Source organism: Rana temporaria, chromosome 1 (assembly GCF_905171775.1).
Source record: "Rana temporaria chromosome 1, aRanTem1.1, whole genome shotgun sequence".
NCBI classification, from domain to species: domain Eukaryota; kingdom Metazoa; phylum Chordata; class Amphibia; order Anura; family Ranidae; genus Rana; species Rana temporaria.
This window is the reverse complement of record NC_053489.1, coordinates 578,611,599-578,631,160: the sequence shown is the minus strand read 5'-3', so window position 1 is coordinate 578,631,160 and position 19,562 is coordinate 578,611,599. Positions and strand designations below refer to the sequence as shown.

Sequence of the window (19,562 nt, the reverse complement as noted above, 5' to 3'; positions counted from 1 at the left end):
CTTTATTGGTGTAAATATTATACAAACATCAAAATATAAAATTAAAACTTATCTTTATTAACTTCCATCAATAAATAAATAAATAATTAAAACTTAAATTATTTTCAAATATTTCAAATCTCACTCAGTCTTAGGACTCGAGCGAGTACCATAAATAAAGATATTAAACAAAAAGTCCCCCCTTGATCCAAGGGTGACAGACCACATAAAAGGTGCTGCGACAGGGTGGGAGGGATGGGGGAGCTCTTCAAGTTTTCAGGTAAAGTGCCTGACTGCCTCTGAGGGAGGGGGTTTTTATACCCTCTGGTAAGCATGTATGAGTCATGCATCACCTCTGATGTTCCCGCCCAAAGACACCTGTGCCCAAGCTCCAGGAACATGAACTTCCCGCCCAAATACCTCACATACCTAAGAATCCTATTAACCCTTTCATTCTTACCCGCAAACATGGGATAGCCACAATCCCATGCTGTGGGCACTAAACATGCCCCCTTGCTCAGTGGACTTTCTCTTGGGAGGATTTATGCAAAGATAACAATGTTTTTTAGGTTGATACCAGTATGTGGGATGTAAATTGCAGTCTACTAAAATCTAATGAACAGAGGGGCCTGCCAGGGGCAGCAAGGCTGGGGAGGAAAGAGGAAGATGATACGGGAGGTCCTCCAGCCAGTTAATGAGGTGGACTCTATCTGACTTGCTGCAGCTTCTAATGAACACTGTGACAAGCAAGGTAAAACATTTCAGTACAGGACAGGAGCTTCCTTAAAGCGGGGGTTCCGCGGGTATTCGTTTTTTTTTAAATACTTCTGTCGGTGTTACCTTGCTTAATCCGGTACTCGCGTGTCCTAATACTTGAGCCGCCCGCATAGTCATTCTGCACGAAAAGATAGTTTATAAAAATGTCCATCTTGCTTGTGGGCAGTCTGAAGCCTACAAGCAAATGCTTCCGGGATACGGTTAATGCTGATGTCCCAGCATTCACCGCTCTATCCCGCGCATGTGCAGTGTTGACAGCGAGCGGCGCCGTCAACACTACACAGTTGCCATCACAACGGCCGGCGTCCTGACAAGTTCACGTCCCGTTGTGATAACACACTGCATCTTTTCTATCAGCTATAGCTCAGAACGTGCACTGAGCAGCTGATAGGCGAGATAACGCGGGATTACAGTACAGCACGTCTCCTGGGAGGCTCAACAAATCACTTCCAGGAGACATCACGCACGGCCGGGGAAAACTAAATATATGCCCACTCCCGCGGGGAAAGGATCCTGGAAATAACACTAAATGCTGGCTTAGCAAGGTAAGCAATGAGATTGAAAAAAAAACACGATGGATTATGCATAGACGATGGCTACTGGTATGATTCAGACAAACTTGACATTTAGGGTGAACCTCCGCTTTAAGGCTAGGTTCACACTTGTGCAGCTTTGCCGTGCCTCCTGAAGGCGCAGGGGAAAAGTCTGTGTTCCATTACTGAAAATACTGCCTGCATGAAACCACAAGTAGAGTGCAGTTCCTAGTGGGAGTAGCTGCGCTACTGTTTCCAGTGCATGGAGGTGCCATTAGGATTAATGGCATCCCAACGCATCTACTGAGCAGCATTTTTCTACGTGAGTTATTGTGGCTGTGGAACAGGGTTGCCAACCTCCGGCTGCATTTTTTTACTGACAAAATATGGAAAATTTACTGACAGAGCACATTTTTTACAAGCAACCTGAGAAATTACAGAACTCCTATTGAAAACGAACACAGTTGTTTGAACAGTATAAACATGATATGGAAACACTGTCAATACCTATAACAAAGCAATTTGCTTGATTTACACTTAAAAAGTCAACACAGCATGAAATTATCAGCCCCTGATATTTACTGCCATTTGAAAAAAAAAAAAGATTTTTAAAAATAGTCAGTAAATTTACTGGTGATTGGCAAACCTGCTGCGGAAACAGGTGCGGTCCCACGTAACCGTGCAACATGGAAGGTAAGGCTGGAGTTCAGCTTTAAGTCTCCTTAAACACTAGGCGGACTCCGTTGCTACGGAGTCCGCCAGCTCAGCGGGAGATCCGTCCACAGATCTCCGCAGAGCTGGCAGATGACAAGCCCCTCTATGCTCACTGAGCGGGGAGGGGCTTGTGCAGTGCTGCTGATTCCTATGAAGAGATCTGATGAAAACGGACAGCATGTCCGTTTTCATCAGATCTCACCCGATCCGATATGGACGGATGGGGACGTATCGCCATCTGTCTGATTTTGGCGGATCGGATGTCAGCGGACATGTCTCCGCTGACATCCGACGCTCCATAGGATTGCATTGAACAGCCGTTCAGGTCCGCCTGAACCGTGTGAAAGGGGCCTAATTTTTGTGAAAATAAATAATATAATTAATATAATATGAACTGAATGTGTCAAAGGATAGCCAGAAAGATTCTCAGAGCTCATTATTCCTTATTTCCTCATACAGAAGACAGAAGCGGTTGAGGCCTATTCACACCTATTAGGTGTGCGTAGGACGAGAAAATCGGGCCATATTTAAAATGACTTTGAGTTTAACATTCCAATAATACCTGAAAATATGCACTCCCTAACAATAACCTACTCAATGAATGCTCTATTTATAATGTATTTGCTCGTGATGTTGGGAAAGGTACACATCTAATGTGCAGAATTTTCTATATATGTTTATCACAGTTTCTCTGGAAGATAAGCTATCAGCTAAAGACTTTCAATGAATGGCAGTCATAGTATTTATCTGATGTCTCACTGCTGGCTTTGACTTGTGTATAATAGAAAGTATGAGGAAATGTAATCTCAGACGTTTATAGAGAAAATTTCACAGCTTTTCTAGCTGGGATGTTGTTTGTGAATTCTGTGAATAAGACCAAGCTTTTTCTGGTACTTTTTGTTTACAAGTTTAAATCGATATTTTTTTTGCTAGAAAATTATAACCCCCACAAACATTATACCCTAGGGCAGTGATGGCGAACCTTGGCACCCCAAATGTTTTGGAACTACATTTCCCATGATGCTCACCCACACTGCAGAGTGCATGCGCATCATGGGAAATGTAGTTCCAAAACATCTGGGGTGCCAAGGTTCGCCATCACCGCCCTAGGGAGAACCTAGGGAATGAAATGGCGACTATTGCAATTTTTTATGTAACACGGTATTTTGCGCAGCGGTTTTGAAAACGCATTTTTTTTGGGAAAAATACACTTTAATGAATTAAGAAAAAACAAAAATACAATATATACCCAATTTTTTTGTAAAATATGAAAGATGATGTTATCTAGAACAAATAGATACCCAACATGTCACACTTTAAAATTGCGCACGCTCGTGGAATGGCAACAAACTATGGTACTTAAAAATCTCTATAGGCGACGCTTTAAACGCCTTTACAGGTTACCTGTTTAGAGTTACAGAGGAGGTTTAGTACTAGAATTATTGTTCTCGGTCTAACGTTTGCAGTGATACTTCACATGTGTGGTGCAAATACCATTTACATTTGTTTGCGCGACATACATACGTTTGCTTCTGCGTGCGAGTACGGGGGGGGGGGGGGGCGCTTTACTTTTTTTTATTATTCATTTTACTTTTTATTCTTACACTGTTCCTTTGATTACATTTTTTTTTTATCATCACTTTTATTCCTATTAAAAGGAATGTAAACATCCCTTGTAATAGAAATAAGGATGACAGGTCCTGTTTATGGAGAGATCTGGGATCCAAAAGACGTTTGCTTTAGAAAAAAAAAATGTTTACTTCCAGCCTGGACCGGAAGTGATGTTTTTTTTTTTTTTTTTTTTTTAGGTAGCACTATTACTACCACAAAGCACTGCAACAATTATAAGTTAATACTAACAACAGACAAGTAGAGGACTCATTACAGATTACAATTACAATAACCCATCACAATTTTTTTCAGAACTCAGTGGGGAGTCAGGGTTACCTTACCTGTGAAGACAGTCTATTTGTCTTCACTTCAAAGAGAACCTTATTGCCTGTTCCTCCAGAAAGCGCCTGGTTGTACTAGTTGCTAGTTGTAGCCATATGAAGAAGGTTTATGCAACCTTAAAGGAGTTGTAAAGGAAAAAAATGTTTCGCCTAAAATTTATGTCTGCAAGGTAGACAGAATAGTGTAATGATTATGTTAAAAAACAAGTAAATACCTATTAAATTCCTTCATCTATATCACCTCTGGCATTCTAGTTTCTGTTCTCTCATTCACTTCCTGGTTTGCATCGCTCGTTCATGTAAGAACTACATTTCCCAGTATGCATTGCGGCACGCCCAGTAATTCACACCTCCTTGAAGTCTCTAACACGTAGAGAGCGTCCTGCCGCACAGATGTAGTTCCCAGGAGGGGGTGAGCACGTCACTGACCACCGCAGTAAAGCCTCCCATCACGGTGGTCAGTAAAATCAGACAAGCAGGAAGTGAACAGAACAGAGAAGAAATAGAGCAACTTCTGAGCAAAAACGAACAATGAGGAAGTGAAAAGAGGAAGGTCTGCAGGTAAAGGATGCTTATAATGAAAAAAAAAAATTTCCTTTACAACCTCTTTAAACTCCCCCAGGTACTACATGTATTGTAGAGCTGGATTCAAGGCCACAGCTTTCATAAATCAAGCAATATATGGGTACAATGCAGGTTGCACTCTACTGAGTTTTTTCACACCTGCTATAGATATAAATACTCAGCAGTACTCAAAAAATTACAAAATATTATATCCTAGCAAAGTGTTTGCCTAATACTTGTTAGAAGCAGTTTGGCAGTGCATAAATAATCCATCACCGGGCTCAGTCACATGTGCCAAGGTACATTCCATAATATTTCTTACCCGGGAAAAAAGGATTGATGATATTTATGGGGAAATATATGTGGCAATAACTATACAATAATTTTACAAGGATATGTATAGACATACACAAAGTGCAACAACAATAGCCTATGGCAACCGTCCAAATTGTTTTTGCTCTTCCTTACTAAATGAACCAGATTTTACTTTTTATTTAGCTTAGCATATCAGACATCTAAGTTATACATGATAGTTTTGTTGTAAAGGGAGAACAATATCTCCTAATATACTAACAATCAAATTGTTTAAAATTCTATTGAAAACTGAACTCAAAACTTATGATGAGAGTCATGAGCCGACATAAATGGCTTTTGTGTTTTAGATTGCGCTAAGCTTTCATATTTTAGGCAATATACTCAGTCCATTCTGCAAAACATCATTAAACCACTTGCCTACAGGGCACTTTCACCCCCTTCCTGCACAGGGCAATTTTCAGCTTTCAGCACCGTTATGCCGCGTACACATGACCGTTTTTAATGTCATGGAAATAACGTTTTTCTCGACGTGATTCTTGTCAAGCCTGCCTTGCCTACACACGATCGTAAAAAAAAAATGCTTGCGCAAAGTGCGGTGACGTACAACACGTAGAACGCCACTTTGACAGGCTTGCCGGTTCTCTTTTCCTCCCACAGACAGCAGTACGAACTGGACAACTGTGATTTAGCCGTCTTTTGGCTATAGCATGGTCGGGAAGGTGTTAATGGTACATCTCCCATAAAATAACTAAAATACTATTACTACATTAAGGGCCCTTTCACATAGGAAAGATCCGAGATTATCCGCCCCGTGAACCTCCGCTTGCTCAGCGGGGATCGCTCAGCTGATCCCCGCTGAGCCGGCAGATGACAGGGTGGTCTTCTCCCCCCCTATGGGGGGGGGATCGGATGAACACGGACCATCTGTCCGTGTTCACCAGATCCGATGACGGATGGAAAAATAGGGTTTCTTCCATCTGCAGAATCGGAGCATAGCGGACCCGGATGAGATCGGGTGCCAGCGGATATTCATGTATGTCCCTTTTTCATCCGTAAACGGATGGATGAAAAAGCGGACATACAGTTCGCAGGTGTGAAAGGGGCCTAACTTTTACTTTGCAAGTTTAATATAAAGTAGACCTATAGGCAAAACTTTTTTATTTTGGATAGAGTAAGGGAAGGTGGGTGGTGGAACTATCAGGGTCGCAAAGGTTGCATTTGCGACTGGGCCCTGGTGTACCGCCACTGTAGGGGGGCCCCAAGATGGTGCACGGGTTTGGGTGGGCTTGGGGCCAGGGTAGGCACGCAATGACATCTGTAGAAATGAGGAGGGTAGGCCAGCACACAGCCTCACTCCACACACCAGCTACTAAGATGACAATCTTCCACAGTGTCTGTGAAGCCACAGTCTGCACACTGGCCTGGACAAGACATCTCCCCTCAGATCTCCATCACCAGGAGCTCGGCCCCCTGCAAAGCGAATATCTCAATCTCCGGCATTAATTTTATAAAGTCTGCCCAAATACACAGAGCAACGTTGGTCTTCAACAATATGGCGCAAAAAGTCGCAAATATAGGACAAATGTTACTTGTTTTGCAGCATCTAACCAAAAGGGCACTAGAGATAAAGAACTACACTGAATGGGCAGGAGATATGAAGAGGTGGAGTGGGAGCACCAGGAAGAGCAGAGAAGAAGACAATGGATCAGAGCCAAGGTCTGTCTGACTGAGCCTGCCTTTCATTCAAGCAATGGAAGAGGTGAGGTCAGTGTGACAGCTCCAGCCAGGCAACACAAAGTCTATGGGGGTCACCAAAGTCCCCCCTACACATCGAATTCTGCAGGATTCCCCTTTACAGTGTAAGAGAGAACTCGTGGACACTGATGTAAAGGGGCAATCTGATGTGAAGGGGAACACTGTAGACTTTGATGTAAGGGGGGTTCTGGTGACCAGAGACCACCTTACATCAGAGTTTCCCTTCACACTGTATTCCCCCTTACCTCATGGTCCGCAGTGTTCCCCTTTACATCAAGGTCTGCAGAGTTCTCTCTTACACTGTAAGGGGGAACCCTGCGGACTCTGATGTTAAGGGGAACTCTGGAGTCTGATGTAAGGGGGAACGCTGCGAACCGCGATGTAAGGGGGAACGCTGAGAACCGTGATGTAAGGGGGAACGATGAGAACCGTGATGTAAGGGGGAACGCTGAGAACCGTGATGTAAGGGGGGACGCTGAGAACCGTGATGTAAGGGGGGACGCTGAGAACTGTGATATAAAGGAGAATGCTGCGACCATGATGTAGAGGGGATTGCTGCAGACTGTGATGTAATGGGGGGGTCATGGGGGCCCCTCGTAGTTTCTTGCAAAGGGGCCCTGGAGGTTCTAGTTAGACCTTTGTGGAGGGTTATAACCCATGTCAGTTTATTCTTTGGCCATCTGTTTTTCCATTGGGGAGTTTTTTCCTTTACTTCCTGTCCCACAGCCAAAACAGGAAGTGAGAGCAAATCCCTGCAAATTAAGGAAATCCCTTGGGGACCCCCAGGTCACCAGAATTAGTGTCCCCATGTTCAGACAAATATGCAACATCTGTTATTTGTAGGTGGCAGGCCTGTGCTAAGAGAGACTTATTTTGTTGTATTAAGCCTCGTACACACGATCGGACTGCCAGCGGACTTTTCCGTGAATTTGGGCTCTAAGGGCATTGGGCGTGAACTTGTTCTGCATACACACGGCCCGAAATTCACCAAATCATGTGGTTTTTTAGCTCTTTACCGCCACCCTTTAAGCAGCTTCTGCTATTGTTGTCTGATGTTTAGCATCGGTTCTGAGCATGCGTGTTTGGACTTTGGATTTTAGTTAAACGGACTTGTGTACACATGATCGGATAAACCGACAACAGATTTATTGCCAGACAGTTGGTGAGTATGAAGAGCCAACATTTGCTGTCATTAATTTAGCCAACAATTGTCTGATGGAGCATACACACGGTCGGATTATCCGACACAACACGTCCATCAGACAGTTATGGCCATAAAACTGTATCGTGTGTACGAGGCTTTAGTGTGACAAGATGAAATCTCTTAAGGCCTGTACACATGATCCAATTTTATGGCCATTTGTCTGATGGACGTATTGCGTTGGATAAACTGACCGTGTGTATGCTCCATCAGACAATTGTTGGCTGAATTAACGACAACAAAAGTTGTCTGTTCATGCTCACCAATTGTTGGGTCGTTTAATCTGTTACGTTGGTTTATCCGATCGTGTGTACACAAGTCCGTCCAACTAAAATCCAAAAGTACAAACACGCATTCTCAGAAGCAATGCTAAACATCAGACAACAATAGCAGAAGTTGCCAAAAGGGTGGCGGTAAAGAGCTGAAAAAACACGTGATTTGGTGAATGTTGGTTGAAAATGCTGGGCCGTGTGTATGCAGAACAAGTTCATGGCCAACGCCCTTCGAACCAAAATCCACGGAAAAGTTGGTTGGAAGTCGGATTGTGTGTACCAGGCTTTACAATGAAAACCGATTCATTACCATGCGTGGACCAGGTGGTCAAAACTTGCCACTTTAAAATGCGTCTGCTTCACCGCTTTCTGCCCTATCTGACTGATCAGGCCAGGATCGCTGTGGTGTGCGCTCTCATCCTTCCGCATCTGGACTACTGTAACGGGCTGCTGGCTGGTTTACCTCTCTCCCAGATCAAACGCCTACAGAAAGTCCAGAATCAAGCGGTAAGGTTAGCCCTCATTCTGAGAGGCCACTGCCCGACCTCTGGGCACCAGGCAGCCCTTCATTGGCTGCCTGTGGGGCAGCAGATCAGATTCAAGGTTTTAACCTTAGTTTTTAAGGCGTTCAATAAATTAGGTCCTACTTACCTCCAGGCGAAATTGACAAGACATCTCACTGGCCGTTTATTGAGAGCGGCCACTCAATTCTGCCTGGAGGTCCCAAAGTTTAGATTAAACAAGTGGGGGGGGGGGGGGGCAGAGCATTCTCGAGGTTGGGACCTAGAGAGTGGAACCTCCTGCCGTTGGCTCTTAGGCAGACCTCAAACCTGCTCCAGTTCAGGAGGGGACTGAAAACCCTTCTGTGGACTGAGGCTGGGTAGATGGCTGTGCGACAGGGGGTGGAAACTGACGGGGTGACAGGGGTTATTTTTCTTCTCTGGGCTTTTTTATTCTTTTACTGTTTTTTTTTTCTCTATTTTTATTTGATTTATGTTATTTTTTTTTAATGTTTTTTTTGTTTTAACGGTTTCTGATCTTTGTGATTTTATTGTTGTTATTGTATGTACGGCGAATGTCACCTGGTCCCGTCGCCGGGTAGCGTTTTGATACTTATGTGATTTAACGCTTAACAAAAATATTCAATAATAATAATAAACAATAATTATTGTGCCATATTTTGATTGCTGAGAATTGCACTCTCTCATCCTATTGTACAATGAGTTGCATATTTTTTGTTAAGCAGTTATGGAAGCACATAAATCATTCCCAGTCATAAATGTGCTTTAATGCCCTTATTACAAGTAGCCCTAACATGCATAGATCATTATGCTTATAAATATCTGGGCTGCTGATGGCATCCTAGGTTCAGCAAAGGGAAAGGTGGTTATTTCAGATTACAACGATACCGAAAAGCATCATATCTTTTGTCACACGGTAACCTTTGCTTACTATGTAATTACATACCTGTGGGCTGACCTGTATTTACAAAGCTGTGCCAGGATAAGCTAGGTCAGTTGGAGAAAAAACATTTACAGTTGAAAGAGCTGGCAACATGACCAGTCTCAAGTGATACCCTCCGATGTCAAGTGATACTAACGAAATTGCTTGCGTTCGAAACAAAAAGTCACTCGATAGATATACATTCCTGCCCCATATTGTCATCTGCTACAGAGCTGCAATGAAACCCAGAAAGATTCTATTACAGCTCTGTCACCTTAGAAATAGTAAGTAGTTGATCTCTCTCACAGCTGTAGTAAAGAAAGGAGTAACAAACAGGTAGGAGCCAAATGGGCCAAGATGCCACCAAAATGTTTTTCTTAGCTGTGGCTAGACTTGGCAAGAGTTAATATGCTTATATTGTTGTCTGCGCCAGATGTTACCTTAAAGGGTCACTAAAGGAAATTTTTTTTTTTGCTGAAATGACTGTTTACAGGGTATAGAGACATAATAGTTAACTGATTCCTTTTAAAAATGATTAAAAATAGATAAAAACCAATCATATAATGTGCCTGCAGTTTAGTTTCGTTTTTGCTGTTGTTTCCTGGTTCTCTGATGTACAGAGCCAGAGAGCCAATAGATGGCAGTGAAGGTTTTGCAAAACGAAAGTGGATTGGTGCTGAGGGGTTTTAATCACACCTCCTTGATTAGTCACCACAGTGAGAAATCTCCCAGTACTGTGGTGATCAGGAAACAGACAACCAGGAAGTGTCCAGAACAGAGAGGAATTACAGCAACATCAAAGCAAAAACGAACAAGGAGGACATGAAACCAGGACTGCAGTAAGGTAAAGGAAGCTATTTAGCTAAAAAAAAAAATTCCTTTAGTGACCCTTTAACTCCTGTGACAGCCTGCAATACAGGACAAGAAAAAATATGAGTAGTTGTCACTAGTATAGGAAGCCACAGCCAGATGTAATAACCTGACAAAGGTTCTAACCCTCCCCAATTTTACTAATACAAAGGTATATTTTGCAGTCATTGTCCCCATTTTCCAGTTCCACTAAGTGAAGGCAAGTTCCACCAGTAGGAACACCAACTGCAAACAAACATTTGAAAGAGGTTTTTTCCCTACCCAGAAAAAAAGTTTTGGCTAGATTTGGGTTTAAGGGTCTGCACTTATTAAAAAGATATGAACATTCTTTAAAAACTCAGTTTTCCACAATGTAAAATTCAAGTCAGAGTGTCCACCATAAATGCTTCACTGCAGCCAACTGCTTGGGTAATATAATATTATATACAAAACATACCAAAATGCACTGACCTCAGGAAGGAACAAAGCACAATTTAAAAGGGAAGTATGTTTTTTTTTTGTTTTTTTTTATTATTCATATTTACCTAGGTGGATGCAATATCAGTCTCTAACACTGAGAACCGAGCAATCAAACACAGACGATTACTCAGTTCTCACAGCTCCCCGAGCAGAGAGCTGGTGACTGTCAGTCACAGCTCTCTGCCCCCTTCTCACTCACTGGAGCGCTGGGCTGTGAAGGGGGTCGGAGCAGCTGGCTCAGGCTCTCAGCGGCTTGCTGAGAGGCTGAGCCGGGTGTCGGTCCAGGAATCTGGACGGATCCCGACTCCATGGTCGTGATAACGCCAAGTCTGGACCGACTCTGTGACGTCAGCAGAGAGTGAACTTCAGCCCACTCTCTGCTGAAAATGGGTCACAGGAGATCAAAATGAATTGCACTCTTGTGATTCATAGGAGAAGTACAGCCAAATTAGCTGCACTTCTCCTTTAATAAAAATCATGTGTTTTTATTTATTTTTCTTGACGTTACTGTTGGGTGCGCAAAAAATAAACACCGGTAAATGAACCAAAAAATTGCAACGAACAAAAAAGATTACTTTGGTTATGTCTCTGGCTCATCTCTCAAAAAAAGTAGGGCCCCCTCCCTGACCCCTGGTGAGGGTAAGGCACACTCAGGGCCACCTAGCCAAAAGGCCTTGCGGATCCCTCTCCCCATGATCAGCCAAAAGCAACCGAGTACAAAGGCAAACACCTCCCAAAGATATACTCCCCAAAGCAGGGGAGGTATAAACCTAATGGCCACAAAACCTCCCCCTAGACTTCAGGATAGGCCCAAGTACGAGTGAAAAGGCAAAACAAATAGAAGTGCAGATGACACACGTGGAAAGAAAATAAATATGCAAATAAATAGGTGCCAGTGCAGTGCAATGGTTGGGCCGAGATCAATGAAGTGCAATAGGCAGTTCGGCTCTTCTGCTTGATTCTAAGCATGCGTGTTTTTTTGCGCGTTGGAATTGCATACAGAACTTTTTCTGTCGGAAAAATAGAGAACCTGCTCTCAATCTTTTGTTGGCAGAAATTCCGACAGCAAAAGTCAGATGGAGCCTACACACGGTTGGAATTTCCGACCAAAAGCTCACATTGAACTTTTCTTTTTGGAATTTCCGATCGTGTGTACGCGGCATTAGACATGACAATGAAATCTAACAAACAATGATTTTACAAGGGATCAATTTAAATCAAGAAGCAGAACCAATGCTTTGGAGGCCTTCAGATAACCACTATCTTTTCTAAATAACCTTCATCTTGTCTATTTAGTCTTCCATCTTACACAGAAAAATGTCCCTCTCAATTTTTAAGAAAATGGACTTGGACCTAAGAATAAAAATAAATATAAATCCTGCAGTGTCTGTGTTTCAGGCCAAGAAAGGAAGTGGGGTGTTTCATTTCTTCATGTGTTTGTGTTAAGCAGAGTTGAATTAGCTGCTGTATATACGCATTAGCAGGACAGCTATCCCCTTCTAGCTGTGAGTCGATGGCTTACTGTTTACATTATAGAATATATTTATATATTCTAAGAATATTTCGGAAGTGTATGCCACAGCGGAAGGAACACGCACTGGGAGTCTCTGAACTCGCTGCCAGTTGACTTGTGTCTTTCTCTTACAGACATCGTAAAATAAAAAAAAAAAGAAATATACTAAGAACCAAAACAGTTCAACCATTAAGAAAGCTTGCCTGGCGAATTTCAGAACAAAATGACCTTTTATTCATTATATTTGGATGTGTTGTAACTGGCACCAAACCATAAGAATCCACCCAATTCAGTGTGCAGCTCCAGATCTTTGAAGGAAGCAAGGAAATTACTAAACTACCACAAAACCACCTGAATGTCTTCTCAACCAAAGTACGCCTGACCTGGCTGTACCTATAATTGCATGTGGCACTTACGGAAATTAGGCAATGAAAATATGTGAAATTGCACAACACTGATAAAACAGTTTAGCAGAGTTCATAAATTCATATTCAGATAATATACACCATTCATTCAGTCTAATGCCGCGTACACACAACCCTTTTTCATGACGAGAAAAATGCCATTTTTTAAATTGGTCTTAAAAACGGTTGCGTGTAGGCTCCAGAGCATTTTTATCAACGAGAAAAATGGGCATTAAAAATTTAGGGCCAGATTCAGAAAAGAGATACGACGGCGTATCTCCTGATACGCCGTCGTATCTCTGTTTCTATCTATGCGACTGATTCATAGAATCAGTTACGCATAGATATCCCTAAGATCCGACAGGTGTAATTGTTTTACACTGTCGGATGTTAGGATGCAATACCGCGGCCGCCGCTGGTGGGAGTTTGCGTCGTAAACCAGCGTCGGGTATGCAAATTAGGAGTTATGGCGATTCCCGATGGATTTTCGCGCTCGCTACGTCTAGTCTAGTTTCCCGTCGCAAAGTTAGTCGTTTTTTTTGGTGCCCTAACTTTAGTCAGCAAACGTATTGCTGTCTAAAGTATGGCCGTCGTTCCCGCGTCGAAATTTAAAAATGAACGTCGTTTTCGTAAGCCGTCTGGGAATACGGAATTACGATACGCGCGTCGCCGTTCGAGAAAATGACGTCACTTCGCGCAAAGCTGTTAGGAAACGGAGCATGTGCGGTAGGTCCGGCGCGGGAGCGCGCCTAATTTAAATGGCACACGCCCATTTGAATTGGCCCGCCTTGCACCGGAGGCCGCCAGCGTAGGTTTTCATCGCAAGTGCTTGGTGAATCAGGCACTTGCGATGAAAACTTGCGGCGGTGTAACGTATCTACGATACGTTACGCCGCCGCTCACCTACGTGAATCTGGCCCTTAGAACCTGCTCTATTTTTTCTCGTCGTTTTTCTCATCGTGTAGGCTTTAACGGCGGGGAAAAACGCGCATGCTCAGAAGCAAGTTGTGAGAAGGGAAATTTGCATAATCAGCCCAAAGGGTGGCGCCATTCGAATTAAACTTCCCCTTTATAGTGCCGTTGTACATGTTGTACGTCACCGTGCTTTGCTCGAGGATTTTTTTTTCACGATCGTTTGTATGCAAGGCAGGCTTGACAAGAATCACGTCGAGAAAAATTTCGTTTTTTTCCATGACATGAAAAACGGTCGTGTGTACATGGCATTAGAACGCAAAAATTCTCTTTATTAAAGAGGTGTTCCATCTGGTCAGGAAAGTATTAAGTCAGCCATAGATGGATCAAATCTCAGCTGTTTCAGCACAAACTGGCCAAGAAACGAACAATGTATCGGCAGGCTGCATGTACCCAATTTGTTCGAACGATCAACTTGGGCACAACCAGCCTGCCAGATTTTACATGCAATTATCGCTAGTGGCTGTTTTAGCTACTAGCAATGATCCCCGTTTTCTCCCGGCGGGGGCGGTGTAACGGACATATGCATGCTGCCGGGACAGTTATAATCTCATGCAGGAAGGACTACAAGGAACTGCATGGCTTGTCACAATTGGATGTACCGCATTGTATTCTGAGCTCAAAGGGTTAACTGGACAAAGAGTCTCTTTCATTGCTGAATGCTAATGTTCCCTTCGCATAGATAATGAATTCTCTCTTGTGTGCAGGTAAACAGCCCCCTGTGAGGTGTATGCTGATGGGGATTATGTGTGAGTGTGTATTGTTTTAAAGGTTAATTGAATTCTATTGAGAAAGGAATGTGCCTGGCCAGAAAATGTTAAGTGGTTGCGGTGCCGAAGCGTCTAGAGACTGGCCAAGTGATTAATTCAAGGAGATGTCATTGTTTCAGGGGGTCTCTGTTGAAGCCCCCTACTGGGAAAAGGGGGGGTGGAAACTGTCATTGTTCTTGTTACAGTTGTAACCAGATATAAGCAGGTGAAATATGCCAAATAAAGGCAGTCTGCTTGACCCTGCAAACGTAGCCCGTCTCGTTTCTTGGAAGGGCGTTTGATGGGATATACCGGCGGTACTTGCATATCGCAGCTTGCCAGGTAAAAGGACGTCTCCAACGGCTGAGACCCTCTCCCTAGCTGGGTAGCCGTTACATTGGTTGGCAGCGGTGGGATGGTCCTTTTATCCAAAGAGCAAGTGCTGAATGGAGTCGCAGTACGCCAGGCTGAAAAGATCCACACTAAAAGATCTATTGGAGAGTCGTGGTAGGAGCGCCAGCAACAGACCACGGAGGGAGCTGATAGCTGAACTGCTGGGGCTGGACGAAATGGATGGATCCATGGAAGGAACGGAGCCCCTTGCACCGGTCAGCGAAGAAGATGTAATTACTGGGATTGTACAGCGGAGATTATCCTTGTATCCAGAAACGTCCGTGGAACTAATCAACCAGCTGTTCCGGGAAGCAAGGGAAGAGATACAAACAAAGAGGGGACAAGAACTGGAACTGGTAAGAGCGAGACAGCCCATTACACATGCAGTTCCTACCTCCCCACCTGCTGCTACAGGAAAGAAAATACCGTTCACTGCATTTAAAGCTTTTGTAGAAAGTGAGGAGGAAATCGATGGATATTTGGCAGATTTTGAGAGGCAGTGCTCACTACACCAGGTACCACCAGACCAATGGGTCACTATTTTGTCGGGGAAATTGTCGGGCAAAGCCAATGAAGCCTTTCGGGCTCTCGCTCCAGAGGATATTTTACAATATCAGCAAGTTAAAAAGGTGCTGCTAACCCGATATGCCGTAACGCCAGAAGCCTACCGCCGGCGCTTCCGAGAGTCCAAGAAGATGGCTGTGGACTCCCACATGGAATGGGCCAACCAGTTACAAAGGGTGGCATCCCTTTGGGTCCAAGGGTGCAAGGCCAACACCGGGGAGGAAGTATTACAGCTGTTCCTAATGGAACATTTCTTCCAAGACCTGGCCGTAGACATACAAGACTGGGTACGAGATCGCCGGCCCGCTAACTTAAACGAGGCGGCTCGGCTAGCAGATGAGTACGCGGAGACAAGGAAAGTAAGCCAGGGTACTACACGGCTGGCTCAGAAGGTAGAACCACGTACTCCAACCGTCACCCCACGCCCAGAGTTTCGGGCTCCAGTCCCACCACGTCCTCAGGGGCCTAGCAACTACTCCCGGGATTCGCCTAGGGTGACGTGCCATCACTGCAGCGACACGGGACATATTGCTCGTTATTGCCCTTTGAGAGCTACAAATAACAATTGGAGATGCACAACACCCAACACAGAGGTCACTCCATCACGTCCCTCTGCGGCCCACTGCCTGGAGACCGAGGGGGGCCCTGAGGAATGTCTGGGAATTTGGTATGAGGCAGACCCAATACAAGCGGCCTCTCCGGATAACCGTCAGCATCACCGTCAGGAGGTACGGGTGAATGGACAAGTAGCACAAGGCCTAAGAGATTCCGGGACTACTATCACTCAGATTCAAAAACATCTGGTAAAGCCAGAGAACGTGTCCACTCGCACAGTTGCCGTCCGGGTCGCAGGGGGTGCTGTATTTCGCGTACCCACCACCCGGGTGCACTTAGACTGGGGAGCCGGGTCAGGAAAGACCACAGTTGGTATCATGGACAACCTACCTGCCGAGGTGGTGCTGGGCAACGACATTGGCCCTCTGACTTCGGCTTATTTACCTACACCTGCTGCTGCTTGTCCCGTGACCACCCGCGTTGCTGGAATCAACCCGCTTGCTGCTGAGAACCGGGTAAGACTACCTTCCCCGACATGTACTGTAGATCCGGCACAATATCACAGTCTAAAATGGGAATGTGACAAGTTGGCCAGTGAGAAATCAGAGATGCAACGACACTATGTCATGTATTATGAGATGTCCCGTGGCTTGAACATTGAAATGCACAAACAGGCGGAAATTGTCAAAAGATTAAATGGGATTTGCATCCAGGTGGTGCCGTATCTGTCCCAAGAGCATCAGTAACAGGTTCTGGGAGCCATTGAGAGAGCAAAGCAAGTGACTGTTCCTGAACTGAATTCTATTATTCACCGTCACCATCAGCTACCGACCTGGTAAGCCAATGGGAAGGCCGACGGACTGTCCAGGCAAACGGAACTTTTACCCTAACAGCAGACCGGACATCCCCAAGTTGATCCGAAAAGGATCAATCCGGGTCTGCCGGAGTGTTCCACAAAAGGGGGGCAGTGTAACGGACATATGCATGCTGCCGGGACAGTTATAATCTCATGCAGGAAGGACTACAAGGAACTGCATGGCTTGTCACAATTGGATGTACCGCATTGTATTCTGAGCTCAAAGGGTTAACTGGACAAAGAGTCTCTTTCATTGCTGAATGCTAATGTTCCCTTCGCATAGATAATGAATTCTCTCTTGTGTGCAGGTAAACAGCCCCCTGTGAGGTGTATGCTGATGGGGATTATGTGTGAGTGTGTATTGTTTTAAAGGTTAATTGAATTCTATTGAGAAAGGAATGTGCCTGGCCAGAAAATGTTAAGTGGTTGCGGTGCCGAAGTGTCTAGATACTGGCCAAGTGATTAATTCAAGGAGATGTCATTGTTTCAGGGGGTCTGTGTTGAAGCCCCCTACTGGGAAAAGGGGGGGGGTGGAAACTGTCATTGTTCTTGTTACAGTTGTAACCAGATATAAGCAGGTGAAATATGCCAAATAAAGGCAGTCTGCTTGACCCTGCAAACGTAGCCCGTCTCGTTTCTTGGAAGGGCGTTCGATGGGATATACCGGCGGTACTTGCATATCGCAGCTTGCCAGGGAAAAGGACGTCTCCAACGGCTGAGACCCTCTCCCTAGCTGGGTAGCCGTTACAGGCGGCTTCCCCCTTTCTTTTTCCATGGTTGCAAGAAAATAAATTTGCTCCGACTATGGTCTGCCTTAGCCACAAGATGGATGAATGCGAGTCGTTTTTGTAAAGTCTGTGTTTGAGCAACAATATCTCAGTCGCAGTCCAACACCCCCCACTTGGCTCACAGCTAAACCCGCCCATATTTTGTTTGAATCTTGGCTGGTTCAGCAGAAACCTTGAGCCTTTAGAACCACACTGCAGCTGCTCACTTACCTGTCCAGGGCACCCACGATTTCGGCACCCAAAGCCGATCTATCGCTGGGCTCTCGTGGGCTGCCACCGCCATCTTCAGTAAGGGAATCAGGAAGTGAAGCCTTGCGACTTCACTTTCTGGTTCCCTACTGCGCATGCACGACTTGCGCTGCACTATCCCACTGGTCCCTGCTGTCTTCTGGGACCTGTGTCCCCCCCAGAAGACAGCGGGGGGATGAAGGAAGTGGCGTAGATACCCACGGGTGGCTCGGGTATCTATGCCCGGAAGTGGGAGTAAATACCTGTATTACATGGATATCTGCTCCCCCCCTCCCCCTGAAAAGTGCCAAATGTGACACCAGAGGGGGGGGAGGGTTCCGAAAAGCGGACGATCCATTTTTGGGTGCAAATCTGCTTTAGGTCATGCCTCCTGGAGCTATACCACACCTATCCAAAATACTGAAAACCACCTAAGCGTCCAGTAAGGCTGCTCCTAATGGACATAAGAACAATGGGAAGTCAGAGCTTAGAATAAGTCAAGGAAATCCAGCTTGTAATAACAATGGAACCAGGACCAGTTCGAAGGCAGCAGTCCCCAACCTTTTTGGCACCAAGGACCACTTTCGTGAAAGAAAATTTTGCCAAGGACCAGGGGAGATTCTGTTAGGGGGTAGCAGTTGGGGGATGGGTGTTAGCTTTTCAAACATCCCAAAAACATGGTTAATTGAAAGCATTATTTCTATTATTACATTGTAATATATAATCAAATAATTCAACTCACCATAATGAAGAATCAATGTCACTTGACACTGTAGCCTGCCACCAGATGCAGAGTGTCACTGTAGCTTCCCACTGCAGCCACCAGATGCAGAGTGTCACTGTAGCCTGCCGCCGCCACCACCAGATGCAGCATGTCACTGTAACCTGCCACCACAGCTACCAGATGCAGCATGTCGCTGTAACCTGCCACAACAGCTACCAGATGCAGCATGTCACTGTAACCTGCCACCACAGCTACCAGATGCAGAGTGTCACTGTAGCTTCCCACTGCAGCCACCAGATGCAACTTGGCTCTGTAGCCTGCCACCGCCACCACCAGATGCAGCATGTCACTGTAACCTGCTACCAGATGCAGCATGTCACTGTAACCTGCCACCACAGCTACCAGATGCAGCATGTCACTGTAACCTGCCACCACAGCTACCAGATGCAGCGTGTCACTGTAGCCTGCCACCACAGCAACCAGATGCAGCGTGTCACTGAAGCCTGCCACCACAGCTACCAGATGCAGCGTGTCACTGAAGCCTGCCACCGCAGCCAGCAGATGCAGCGTGTCACTGTAGCCTGCCACCACAGCTACCAGATGCAGCGTGTCACTGTAGCCTGCCACCACAGCTACCAGATGCAGCATGTCACTGTAACCTGCCACCACAGCTACCAGATGCAGCGTGTCACTGTAACCTGCCACCACAGCTACCAGATGCAGCGTGTCACTGTAACCTGCCACCACAGCTACCAGATGCAGTGTGTCACTGTAGCCTGCCACCACAGCTACCAGATGCAGTGTGTCACTGTAGCCTGCCACCACAGCCACCAGATGCAGCGTGTCACTGTAGCCTGCCACCACAGCTACCAGATGCAGCGTGTCACTGTAGCCTGCCACCACAGCTACCAGATGCAGCTTGTCACTGTAGCCTGCCATCAGAGCCACCAGATGCAGCGTGTCACTGTAGCATGCCACCACA

At 45.3% G+C, this 19,562-nt stretch overlaps 1 protein-coding gene across 1 annotated transcript in view; it reads right to left on the bottom strand.

Moving 5' to 3' along the window:
- The window catches only part of SCFD2 (sec1 family domain containing 2), a 653,104-nt gene that overhangs the window by 128,626 nt on the left and 504,916 nt on the right, over window positions 1-19,562 (bottom strand). The window lies entirely within an intron of this gene.